A 12,835-nucleotide genomic window follows, 5' to 3' on the forward strand; every position below is an offset into this window, starting at 1 on the left:
CACCCTGTAGATGTTATGGGTCACTGTCTACAGGGAATGTGGGTACAGGACTCACCTCACCTCTGAGATGTCCATGTCCCTGGCTCCTTTGTCCTAGCCCTGAGAGTGCAGGGTTTAAAGCCAGAAGTCCAGAACTTCAGAGTGTTAGGTTGGTTAAGGCCACAAAGATACTGAGTGATGAGCTGGGACAGTAACACCCATTGAGGGTAAGAGATTTATCTAAAGTCACATAGAAAGTGCAAGTCTCACCATGACAGGGTGGGTTTCTGAGGGCAGCCAATCTCTGCAGAGGGAAGGGCATCCCCAGGTCCAGCCTGCCAAGGTCTGTTTGCAACCTTCAAGAGGTGAAGGCTGCATCCAGAAATCAGGCCTCAAAAAGAGCTTAGCGACAGCTGCAAAATGGGCTCCCATTTACAGATGAAAAATAAGCTCAAGTAACAGGCCATACTCCTTGCATGCTATATGGTTTCTGTGATCACCTGATTTGTGACTTTCAGAATGCTACTAACTCTTCTGGGTCTCCATTTTTCCATCTTTCTCATGGCAATAGGTGTGTGTGTGTGTGTGTGTGTTAAACTTCCTATGGTCATATGGAGACCAAATGAGCTAATCTGAGTGAACTCTGAAATATCTGCAGCTACTGTCCTCATCAGCATCACTGCAGGTCACTTGGTCCCCAAAATAGGCAACATGGGGAGGAAGCAGGCTTGGCTCCCTGGTCTGGTGGCTTCTTGTTCACTTGGAGGCTGTGTTCTAAGGCAGGTGACTATGATACAGAACAGTTCAGAGGTCTGTCTCATGAGCTTAGGACCCCTTGGGATGGCCCCTATTCATTTAAAGTCCCCACAGTCAAGTGGCGTGCAGACAACAAGCAGTGTCCTGGGCCTGAGGAACAGGGGGTGTCTCTGCAGAAGAGGGTCCTCATGACTTCCTCAGCTACCATCAACATCCTGGGCTGTCCGGGTACCCTCTGGTATGAGCAGTGGAATTGGGGTGTGGGTGCTCAGCACTCCATAGTGTGTCCAGACTTTTAGTGTGAGAGCCCCAGACAGGGACGAGTCTGCAGGAGGTGAGTGGGGACTCAAGAAAGGGCATTCCTATGGACAACCAGCTCAAGGTCAGGGGGAGAGAGAAGGCACTCCTAGCTGAAGAGGGAGACCTGGTGGGTGCTCGCCCAGGCTGTGTCCACATCTTCTGTGATATGCCTGTCACTGTTGTGTAGCTTCCGGTGGCATCTGGAGCAGTGGTCTCTCCAGAAGCAGGAATGGGCTGCTGAGTCCCCAGAGGAGATTTGGCAGACTATTCCAAATGCTCACTAGGGAGAATGGCTTCCTGAGGACCGGAGACTGGAAGCAGCAGCTGATCAGAGCTAAGCTATAGGTTGGCAAGAGTATGACCCTCTTTTGAGGAGACACTTGGGGTCAGTGCTTGATACAGCATTGTCTGTTGCTGAATCCCAGAAATGGGCACATTATAGGAAGTGGTGGACACAGCCTTGGCCCCAGGCAAGTGGGTGCAGTATCCAGAGCTAGGCTGTTGGCTGGGCACACTGGGGTCCATCTCACGTCATCTTTTTGACTGGCCTGTGAACAAATGATGAGCAGATCTTGGTCCAGATGAAGAGAATGGGGATCAGAGAGGTTAATTTCCCTGTGGGTCTCCTAACAGGTGACAAGCAGCCAGGCTGCTGTAAGGTGGGAATCCTGAACCAAGCAGCCTGGACACATGCTGGGGCCCAGGAGACATCCCCCTTCTCATCCAGGAGCCATCCTCATGCTGAGAGAAGGGTGCCCAGGCACCCTGGGGCCAGCCAGAATGGTAAGGAGAGGATTAGTTCATCCCCTGGGCAGCAAGAACAAACACTTTGAAATCTAGAATCTTCCATGCCTACCATGGTGACTCAGAGGCAGGATCTCTTTCCTCTCTTTGACCCTCAGGCCCTGAGGGGTTCATGAAAAGCTCAAGGTTACATGCCAATTGGAGTCAAGGCCAAGGTTCAACTTCACCCCAAGAGGGCTTCCATGTAGACTCTGAGTTTTGATTTTGATTTTGAGTGAGTTTTATGCTGACCTCTTTTGCCCCTAAGTGAAGCCACAAGTTCTGGGAATCTCTGAGACTACTGGTCTATATCCAGCTTCCTGGAAGTCTCTCTGGAAGGGAGATGGGGAGCTCTACAATGGTGCTGCTGCCTCCCATGTGTGCAGGGCAAGACTTTTCTCCATGGCTGGGAGCATCACAGTGGGTTGGTTCCTTAACCTTAAATCCCTGAGGACTCAAGGGTGGGAATCAGAACCTTCTAGATCACTAGACAGGAACAGTGCCTGCAGTCCCTCTCTGGCCAGGGAAGCTTGTTTGTCAGTCATTCCTGGATGTAGGATCTTGTGGGGTAAGGACCATGGTGGTGTTGTCCTGCCTGCATAAGCTCCTTGTATGTGTGCACAGCCCCATTTCTAACTTGGGGATTCACATCAGCCCAAGGCTGATGAGAAGAAGGCCAGATGCCTCAGACAGCAAGTGACAGGCATTGGGAAGCATAAACAAGAACCGGGTTGTCTCATAGATAAGACATTCCAAAGGAGTTGCTTAATTCTGTAACTCAAACATCCCTTAAGCTCATGGCTCTTTTCCTTCTCTCTATCTGACATTTTGACTGCCACCACTCAGAGAGTCACAGCCTCATCTAGATATGAAGGCAGAAATCATCTGTTTGCTGGTTTTACAAGCAAGAAACCCCTCTCACCATTCCCAGATACTGCCCTCAGCGGACTCCAGGGCACTTTCTGATCAGGGCACTCACTCCATCCCTTGCCTAACCCAGAGTGTAGCCCTTTGATTCCTTTGATAGGTTTAAGTCAATTGTGATTCCCTCCTAGGGCAGTAGAGGTAGCACTCAGGTGTTGGAGAAGGAAGGAAAAGTTCAGGGTGGGTCAAGGTGTTGTGAAACATGGTGTACGCCTCTCCCAGCAGCCTCCTAGAGAAGCAGCTGTCCTGTCAGAGCACAGGGAGAGAGGAGGACTGGGTCTCTAGCACAGCCTTAGACTATCAGCTTGTGTAGGACCAGGCTCTTCTGAGATGGGTAAGGGCAGGCTGGCAGGCCACTGCTCTTTGGTGTCCCTGGCAGACATGTCCCTCCACCCCCGCTGCTTCCTGACCTCTAGTCCACTCCATTCATGGAGGTCAGACTCTTGACTCCAAGAGGGGCTTGGGCTGATTTTAATAGAAATGAGTCTCTTCTGTGGACCTTGGGCCCAAGCTGCCCTAAAGGCTAATTAATTGATAGAGAGACATCAGCTCCGCTCCAGGGTATTCTAGAGAACTCACTCTCCTTCCTCCAGTCTTCCCTCCCATTTCTCTTCTTCATTCTTCTGTCCCACGCCTTTGGGCTGTAGATGGATGTCCCCCACCTGTGCCTATTTGAACAGGGATGGCTCTGGTGGTCCCTCTCATGGGCGGTGTCACTGAAAGCTTACTGTGTGTGGTCATAGTGACAGCAAAGTTGGAGAAGTCTGACCTCAACCCATGTGGCATGGGCAGGGGAAGGAGATGGCTTGCCTAACCCACCACACAGGATGGCCAGGGGTACATGCCCCAGATGGCCCTTTCCAATGGGGGAGGGGAAGTGTCTCCCTTTTCCAACCTGTCTCTTTCCTTTCTCCACTTCTGCCCTTCAGGGCTAAGTACACAGGAAAGTGAGGGCTTGGGTGCGGTTGGCATTTCCAGGACCCATGCTGTCCTTCCTTTGTGCTGAGCATACAGTATTTCCTAAGGATTTCACAGGAACCTTGAGGGCCCACAACCCATCAGCTTGGTGCTATTAGTTTCATTTTACAGAGGCAACACCTGAGGCCCCAAGGAGATAGATAGATTGCTCAGTAGTCACACAGCTCAGGAGTGGTAGAAACAGAATTCAAGCCAGGATTAGGGACTTGCTGACCCTCTCTGTCTGCCCCTGGCTAGAATATCCAGCAAAGATTCAGGTACTGAGCTTCCAGCAGCCCCTCTTTCCGTCACGTGCCCCTAGACCTCTTCTTTCCTCCCTGGGATGGCCACATTCCCTTCCTCTCATCTTATCTGTCCCTCTCTCATCTCGACAAAGACCCCAATCAAGACAGATCAGTGCAGCTCTTGTACAAGGACACCAAGGGGCCAGCAAGTTCTGAAGTGAAATTAGATGTAATGAAGAACAAGAGTGCTCATCTAAAAGTCCTTGAGGAGTCCCCAAGGCCCCCTCCATGATCACCACCGAGGGCTCTCACACCCCACCCCTACTGGCCCCCAGTATGACTTTCTCAGAATTTAGGAACTAGGATGTAGCTTGCTTAGTGGCGTGCAGAAAGCCCTGAGTTCTATTCTTAGTGCTGAATAAAAGTAGGCATCTGATCCACACCTGGAATAGCCGCCCTTAGGAGGACCAGAAGTTCAAGGTCATTCTCAGCTACACAGTGAGTTCAGGGCCAGTCTGGGCTGCCTGAGAGCAGGGGTTGGGGGGTACAGAACAGTGAGATGGCTCCGCAGGTGTCATGAGAATGAGAATGGCCCCCATAGGCTCAGGTGCTTGACTGTTGGGTCCGAAGTTAGTGGAACTGTCTGGGAAGGATTAGGACAACAAATGTGGTCTTGTTGGAGGAGGTGTATCAGTGGGAGTGGACTTTGGGGTTTCAAAAGCTCACACCAAGCTTTGTCTCTCTCACACACACTCTCTCTGCCTGCAACTTATAGATCGGATGAGAGCTCTCAGCAGCATGCTTGCCCGCCAACCACCACACTCCCACCACATGATAATAACCCTCTGAAACTATAAGCAACGAAATGTTTTCTCTTCTAAGTTGCCTTGGTCATGGTGTTTCATCACAGAGATAGAACAGGTAAGGGTATCAAGTCTGCTCTGATTACCCGAGTTCGGTTCCTGGGACCCACAAGAGTAAAGGAAAGAGCTGACTCCTGCAAGTTGTTATCTGACTGCCACACATATGCTATGTAGCATTTATGCTGTGTGTGTGTGTGTGCGAACACTAAATAGATAACTGTACTACTTAATAAATAACTCGACTACTAAAAAAAGTAATTTTAAATCAGGGATAATCCCAACAATCAAAGGCTAAGGCCAGAGGATTGGAACTGAGTTTCAGGCTAGCCTGTGCAAGTGGATTTTTCTCTTATTATTAATTGCGAAAGCTCAGCCTTAGCTTAGGCTTGTTCCTAACTAGTTCTTATAACTTAAACCAACTCAGATCTTCTCATCTATGTACTCTTATGTGGCTTAGTTACCTTTACTCTATACTGCCCATCCGGCTTCCTCTCCATCTGGCTGGTGACCCTTCTTCTCTTCTGAGTCCTCCCTGTCCAGAAGTCCTGCCTGCATCTTCCGCCTAGGTGGTCTGACTGAGCGGAAGGTACTGCTGGCATCTTAGGATGAAGCGGGAGTTTTGAGACAAAATGGAGGGTCCTTCCAGCAGGAGACCCTTCCCTGCTGCTGCACTGTTCGGCTCCCCTCCTCTGTCAGACTTGGCAGCAAGCACCTTTACCCGCTGAGCCATCTAGTGTCTGGAGACTTTGTTCTCAGTGGGGCTGCTGCTTTGGGAGGTTTTAGAACCTTTGGAACTGTGGTCTGGTAAGCAGAAGTGGTTTGTTGACAGTGATAGCTGCCTCACATCCATGGCGTCTGCATCAGCTCTTTGCTTCCAAGTTCCTGTCTTGTTTGAGTTCCAGTTCTGACTTCCTTCAATGATGGACTACACTGAGGACGTGTAAGCCAAATGAACCCTTTTCTCCACAACTTGCTCTTTGATCATGGGGTTTTATCACAGTAATAGAAACCAGGACTAAGACAGATGTGATGGTCCATCCTCATTGTCAACTTTGGGGGATTTAGAATCCCCTGGCACACACACCTCTGGGTAGGCCCATGAGGAGTTCCCAGAGAGGTTTAATATCAGGGAAGACCCTGATGGTGATGGCCACCTACTCACAGAATGGCTGCTGGATGCCCGCTGTGCCCTTCCTCACTAGGATCCTGGGACTTCAGAGGGGGCTCACTTTCCTAGCACAGACACCTTCCACCTCCAGCCAGCCGGCATCTCTGCTCCCCTGTGTCGGTAGTAAGTGACAATGGTGACCCTCCTGAGGACTCTGTAGAGAATGTGAGGAGATGCTGACCTTGTCCTGGAAGTCCCCAGGCAGTCCTAAAAATGCCCGCATAGCCTTCTCAGTGAAGGTGTGGCCACACAGAATTTAGGATGAGTCCAGGTAATGTCCAAGGGGCCCCAGGAGAAGTGCAAAGTGCTCCTTGAGTCATTGTTGCCAGAGTGTAGACATGTGTGGGCTGGGTGGAGGCACATGGTTTTCTAGCAACCTTAGAGACCCCTGGCTCCAAGCCTGCCTGTTTCAGAATATGGAAGCTGCAGCTCAGAAAGGACAACGGAGTTGTCAAAAGACGCACAACACATCAGCAGCAAAACAAAGACTAAGCTAGGTCTTTGAAAACACTGCAGTCTAGCAAAGAAAAGCATAAAGGGCAGAGGTCTGGAGCTGGAGGGGGTATGAGCACTTTCTCAGGGCTCTGGGTTTACATTCATGGCCTCTATTATTTAGGGCTACAGATATAGAAAGGCAGACGCCATTCCCATCAGTCAGCCGTAATCAGGAATCACACCGTGTCTTTTCAGAAACAATTCACAACTAAAAGGCCCTCCCTGCTCCCTGTCCCCTGTGGTTCATGCCTGTGTGACTCACTCAGAGATGTCCCAGCTGGAGCTGTCTGTTAAAGCACAAAGTCCTGGTGCATATCAGGAGAGAGGGCTACCATGCGGGTGTAATGGGCAGGGGCTTTGGGGCAGGCCTATGTTGAAGGCTGGATGAGTGTTCTCATTTGCATATTACATAAACATGCGAGGCTGGCATTGTCTAATCCCCAAATTATAAGGGAGCCAGCTGAAGCCCAGAAGATGAATACACTTGCCCCCAAGACATAGTTAATAGGCACCCAAGCCAGATGCACACATAAGGCTGCCTTTCCCATCAGATCAAGGTGTCCCTGAAGGAGAAAAAGTTGGGGGAATTGTCCCCATTGAGGGGAAAGGCTAGGAAGAGGGGGGCAGGAAGAATGGAGAAAAATCAGCTATTCCTTGGTACCTTTGTGTTTTGAATTTCACCCTTACCCAGAGTTCAGCCCCACTTGGGTGAGTCTGTGGGGATAAAGATCTAAATGGGGAAACTGAGGCTCAGATCGGCTACCATGATCACACTGTAGCTTAGATCTGTGTCCTGTCCCTGCCACCCCAGAAACTTCTGTGGTTTGGATAGAATGCCAGTGAGCCCCCTCCTTCCAGAAGGTGATCCTGGAATGTGGTCCCCCACCGCAAGTTACTAACTCAGGACTGAATCTGACTGAGGTGTTTAGTGGTAGGGACTTGGAATAGTGATTAGGATAAAGTAGGCTTACCAGGGTAGAGCCCCTGTGTAATTGGATGCTGGTGGCTTTACAAGGAGAGGGTGAGGTCAGAAGATGCACCCGAGAGCAATCTTTGTCCCCCTGTGGTCCCCTGTGCCATCTCAGGACTCTACCAACAAGAAAGCCACCATACGTGGTGCCTTGACCTTGGGCCAGAGCCCTGAGCCAAAATAAGCCTCTTTCTAATGTTCCCAGTCTGCGGCATTGTTATTTGAAGCAGAAAATGCTGTAATTTAGCGATTTTAGCATGGAGATGGAGTCTTGGTTCTGGGCCCAGCTGGTCCCACAGATAGCCAGTTCTTCTCCATTAGTGAGTGACAAGGGTCAATGGAAATTTCCAGCAGGGTTGCTGTGCTATGAGGGTGCACACATGCATGGGCTAACTTCAGCTCATCTCTCTCTTTCCTCTAGCTTTCCTCCCCCCCCACTCGCTTCTGCATCCTCACTGCCCCTCCCCATCCAACCCTTCCTCCAGCCTCCCCAGGGTGGGGTGGGGAGGGAGCTGGCAGGGGCATTCCAGGTCCCCTTCTCCAGTCAGGTGGAGAAGTAAAAAGCTTCCTTGCCTCCTAGCCCTGCACCCTACCCTCCATCTCAAATAAGCTCCTTTCCCACGAATTGCTATGGAAGAGGAGAAGGGGGAAATTATTTCTGTTTTGCTCCTAGAAAACTTTAAAATGCTATCACCATGGAAACTGCTCTGAGCAGTCATCCAGCCTGCTTGCAGAAGGAGAGAGACAGGCGAGGGGGGGGGGAGAAGATGCTAACAGGTCTCCCAGATGCCTAGGCTCCATTCCTTCTTTCAGTTTAGGATCTCCCCCCCCCTCCGCAGGACCAGACTTTGAGGTGACCTGGCAGGCCTGAGGTCACTGGGATCTGCTCCTGCTTCATGATGAGGCCCCTCCTCCAGCTTCCCTGACTCTATGTGAGCAGCAGGCTCGGTGTGAGTGGGAGAAGAGCACAAAGCTAAAACACAACTGGCCTTTCCCTTCAGAGGAACTTCCGCTGGAGGAGGATAAGGAGGGGGAGGAGGAGGGGGAGGAGGGGGAGAAGGAGGGGGAGGAGGAGGAGGAGGGGGAGGGGGAGGAGGAGGGGGGAGGAGGAGGGGGAGGAGGAGGGGGAGGAGGAGGGGGAGGAGGAGGGAGCAGGAGGGGGGGAGGAGGGGGGAGGAGGAGGAGGAGGAGGGGGAGGGGGGAGGAGGAGGAGGAGGGGGGGAGGGGGGAGGAGGAGGAGGAGAAGGAGGGGGAGGGGGGAGGAGGAGGAGGAGAAGGAGGAGGAGGAGAAGGAGGAGGAGGGGGAGGAGGAGGAATGGACGCTCCTTCAGCACCCACTAGTAACTTGTGTCTTTATAGCTACATCCTTCCATCCCTCCTGTCAAAAAGACAGCTGTCTTTCCTTATAGAGGAGGAAGGTGATACTGGGAATCTCTGTGAATACCCTTCCTCAGGCCCTGGACAACAGGGAGCAGATCTTACCTGGGCCTAGAGGTAGGAGAGAAGATGTCTGGAAGGAGATGGTTAAAAATGAAGGGAAAAGCTTCCTGTCACTTAACTGGCATAAGCTTCCTTTCTCAGAGAGAAAAGGAAAGGAAATCGTGTATTATTCAACATGGGCTAGGACATGCTGTAGTAACAAGCAAAAAAGCCAGTGACATGCTCCAGGATGCTCTACCAGATGATGGAGGAACTGTACCTGCAGAATTCAGTGTACTGGGTGCCAGGCATTACAAGAGACACTTTGTAAAATTCTCACAGCCTTGTTTTTACTCCTAGTTCACAGAGGAGGTAGCTGAGGTCAGTGGGACTATAGAATTTCCCCAAGGTCCCACAATTAAGAGGTGATAAAATGTTCTGGAACAGCATGGTCCTACTGTGTGAGAACTGGCATCAAGGTGCCATGAGATTGAGTATAAGGGAGAGATGGCATAGAGTGTAATTTATAGGGGAGTTTGGGACATGGGTGTGGGACCTGATAGCAGCAAGACCATGGTGATGGATGCCAGTTACAAGAATCAGGAGTGTAGTAGCATCTTGACTTGCCAGTGAATTAGTGTTAGTGGCCACACCTCTTTGGGTGTGGCTTCAGGTACAGATGTGACCAGAAAGTAGAGAAGCTAGGGGTGGGTTTTCTCTCTCTTGGGTCCGAAAGGCAGACACTGCATCTCCTGGAGCAGGAACACTAAAGCGGTTCTTTACTATTATCTGTGTAAGTTGTTCCCCAGTAAAACACCCATTTATCATTTATCTTGGTTCTAGTGAACTCATTAGTACCCCGCCTTCAAAGGAGTACAAGACAGGACAAAATTGACTTCATCCAAAGTAGGATGTAGTTGGTTTGTCTAGAGCCAGCATCTAAGGCTTCTGTCACATGCCTGGAGCCAGTGAAGTTCCCATAGCATTGGAATGGTTTGTTCTATTAATGGTATGCAGGGAAACTGTTGGGTAAACAGACCAGGGATACTGACAGCCAACTATGGTGAGCACAATGCAAGATGGCCACCGTCAGGCTAAGCTGAGTGCCACGCAGAGCCAGAATAAGAGGTGAAGGGCAAGGCTGATTTTGAAATCCTGAGGATCTGATGCTATGCTGAGTCTGGCTGGTGCCTCGTTTCCACTAGTGTAGATTGAGGCTGCCCCCTTCATCTTGAGGATCCAGAGTTAAGAGCCAAGTCACAGCCTGACTGCCTTTTCATGCTGTCTCAAAGTCCTAGACAACATTCGAGGTTTTGGCCAGGAGAGGAAATGGTTCATAACCAGCCCAGGGAATACCTCCCCAAGGAATTGGCTGTGGGAGCAGGTCCTATCTGGATGCAGAAGTAGGGAGGAGATGCCTGGAAGGAAACATGAGGGGAAACACTTCTTGCAACTTAACTACTATGTGCTTTCTTTCCTAGAAAGAGAAAGAAAATGGCATATTATTCAATACGGGCTAGGTTATGCTGCAGTAATAAACATCACTAGATATCTGGGGCTTAGTATTCTGATGTTTCTCATTCGTGCTACATTTTATCATCTAGTTACATCTGCTGAGTACAAACCACTCGAAACTTAGAGGCTCAAAAAACAACCACCATTTAATATGTGGTAATACAAGGATGTCTGACCTTTTTACCTCGTCATCTAAAACTGTATTGGGTGCATTTGTGTCTATACTGGGACACATATGGTCCAAGAGATACCCGGTGAACAGTTCTTATCCTTCTCTGGGTTAGCTGAGGGGTGACTTGGGACTGCTCCAGTTCAGAGGGGTCTTGGTGGTTTAAAGCTGCCTTGTTCGCAAGTCTGGCACTGCAAGTGGGACAGCTAAGACCCCTCCCTCTGTGGCCTCTCTTCTTTCCAGGAGGCTATTGGAGGCTGACTCATAGTGGCATTAGGATTCCCAGCTGGGAAGACTATACCCAATGTGCTTGCCTCTGTTTACTTCTTTTCTGTTATCATATTAACTAAAGGTGCACAATAGAGAAGGGTCAGGGGTCATGGGAAGGGACTCTCTAGCCTCACAGAGGGAAGTAGCAGGGTGCTGAGTACCATGATAGTCATCTTCCAACTTTCCAATGCATCCCCATTCCAGCTCCCCTGAAAAGTCTGGCCCACATCCTCCTCATTCTTGAGGGGGAGGGGCTGGGTGTGACTCCATTCTATCACTGTTTGACAAAGGCAACATGATGAATGTCACAGAGGCTCTTAGAACCCCATCAAGGAGTGAGATGTGACTCTGGGCATTAGCTGGAGCAGAACATAAGGCCACATTCAGTTTCATAGGGATGAGGAAGTACGGCCACAAACATCTGGAGAACAGTGGTAAGTGTAGGCAGGTGCCATTCGTGGAATACTTTCTACATACTGTCCAAAGTATGGTGTGTTTGCAGGGAAGGAACAATCTCCTAGTTACTAGAGTAGAGTGACCAAGAAGCCCACCAAGTCTACCCACTTAACAAGAGCACAACTAGGCCTGGGACCCAGGGCATGTGACTTGAGGGTGGCACGCTGTCTATTGTCCGCACGTCTTCAGAGAGCATGGAGTAGATGCTGAAGGGGGACTTGCTCACTTAGCCATTTAACTCTTTGATCCTAGTTATTTAAATGCCACCGTGGACAAGAGGTATGAAGATAAGCTGAATGAACTCCCTGCCCTCACGGAGATGTGATTTGAGATCAAGGACTCAGGGAGCCACACAGTGAAGCTTCCACATATGGGGAGCTTGAGGGAGGCCACAGTTGTTCTAAGTCACCCATGGCCTTTATAGTACCCAGTTTGTGTCACTGCAAGTGGACACCGGGATCCAAATAACTAGGTGATATGGCCCAGGCTTCTTTCTCTGCTCTCACCACTTTTCAAAGACCCAAGCTTGGCTACTGCATGCCTGTCACATGGTCCCGGCTACCTCCAAGGGACAAGAATCTCAGTACCTCCAGAAAGTGTCTGTCGCCAAGCCTTTTTTATAATTTAGCTCACAAAACTTATGTATCACCAACCACATGGGGCTAGCATATGCTGGGCTGCTGCGTCCTGGGTGCAATGACACCCTGGTGACCTCGGGCTGCTGGGCAGGAAGGCAGTGCTATATGAGCAGATGGACAAGGCTCAGCCTGTCATTCAGAGATGCTGGGCCTGCACTTGCACTGGCTCTCAGGAAGTACAACTATTTATACCAGATGAAGTGTGCCAGCCTGGGACATCTGCTCCTTCTGCTGGAGTGGGTTGTGTTCATCACAGGGCCCCAGCTTGAACCCCCATCAGCCCCATCTCTGCCCCACCCTGATCTCCAAGTGGACAGATCATCCTGGGGGATGGTGGAGGATGTTCTGTTTTCTCTCGTCTTTCTCTTTCAGATTCAGCTTCTAGGAAAGGAGGGTGTTTCCTTGGGGGAAGTAACATGAAGTCTGGCTGCCCCCTCAGAACTGTACTGGTTTCATCCACTCTTTCTGAGCTGCTCTCTGGCCATTGTCACCTGCATCCCCTCTGACTGGCACTGTCCTGGTGGCAGTAACTAGGATCCATCAGACAGGGCCATGCAGCCGAGGCAGACCACACAGGCCTGGAGCTGGCTGTGGAACATTCTGGAACAGATGCAGAGACAGGGTTTAGCATCCTGCCCCAGGGGTTTTTCTGAGCTAGTCTGTTCTCACTTAGCAAGTGGGTGGGAAGGGAATTTGTTCCTCAAGGTGGTGAAATATTCCATGTCATCCAGGGTGAAAGTTTCACTGTTATAGGAGTGACACAGCTCTGAGCCTGTGTAGAAATGGATGAAACAGAACCATATGTCTGAAGACCTGGGCTCTCCCACTGCACGGCCAAGTGGCAGGAGCTTGGGCACTGGAGTCCTCTGTAAGCCTCCACTTCACCACATGAGCCATCCTTTAGTGTGACAATGATACCTGTAGGCCT

The sequence above is a fragment of the Mesocricetus auratus genome, unplaced genomic scaffold (genome assembly GCF_017639785.1).
Source record: "Mesocricetus auratus isolate SY011 unplaced genomic scaffold, BCM_Maur_2.0 Super-Scaffold_100004, whole genome shotgun sequence".
In the NCBI taxonomy this organism is placed as follows: Eukaryota; Metazoa; Chordata; class Mammalia; order Rodentia; family Cricetidae; genus Mesocricetus; species Mesocricetus auratus.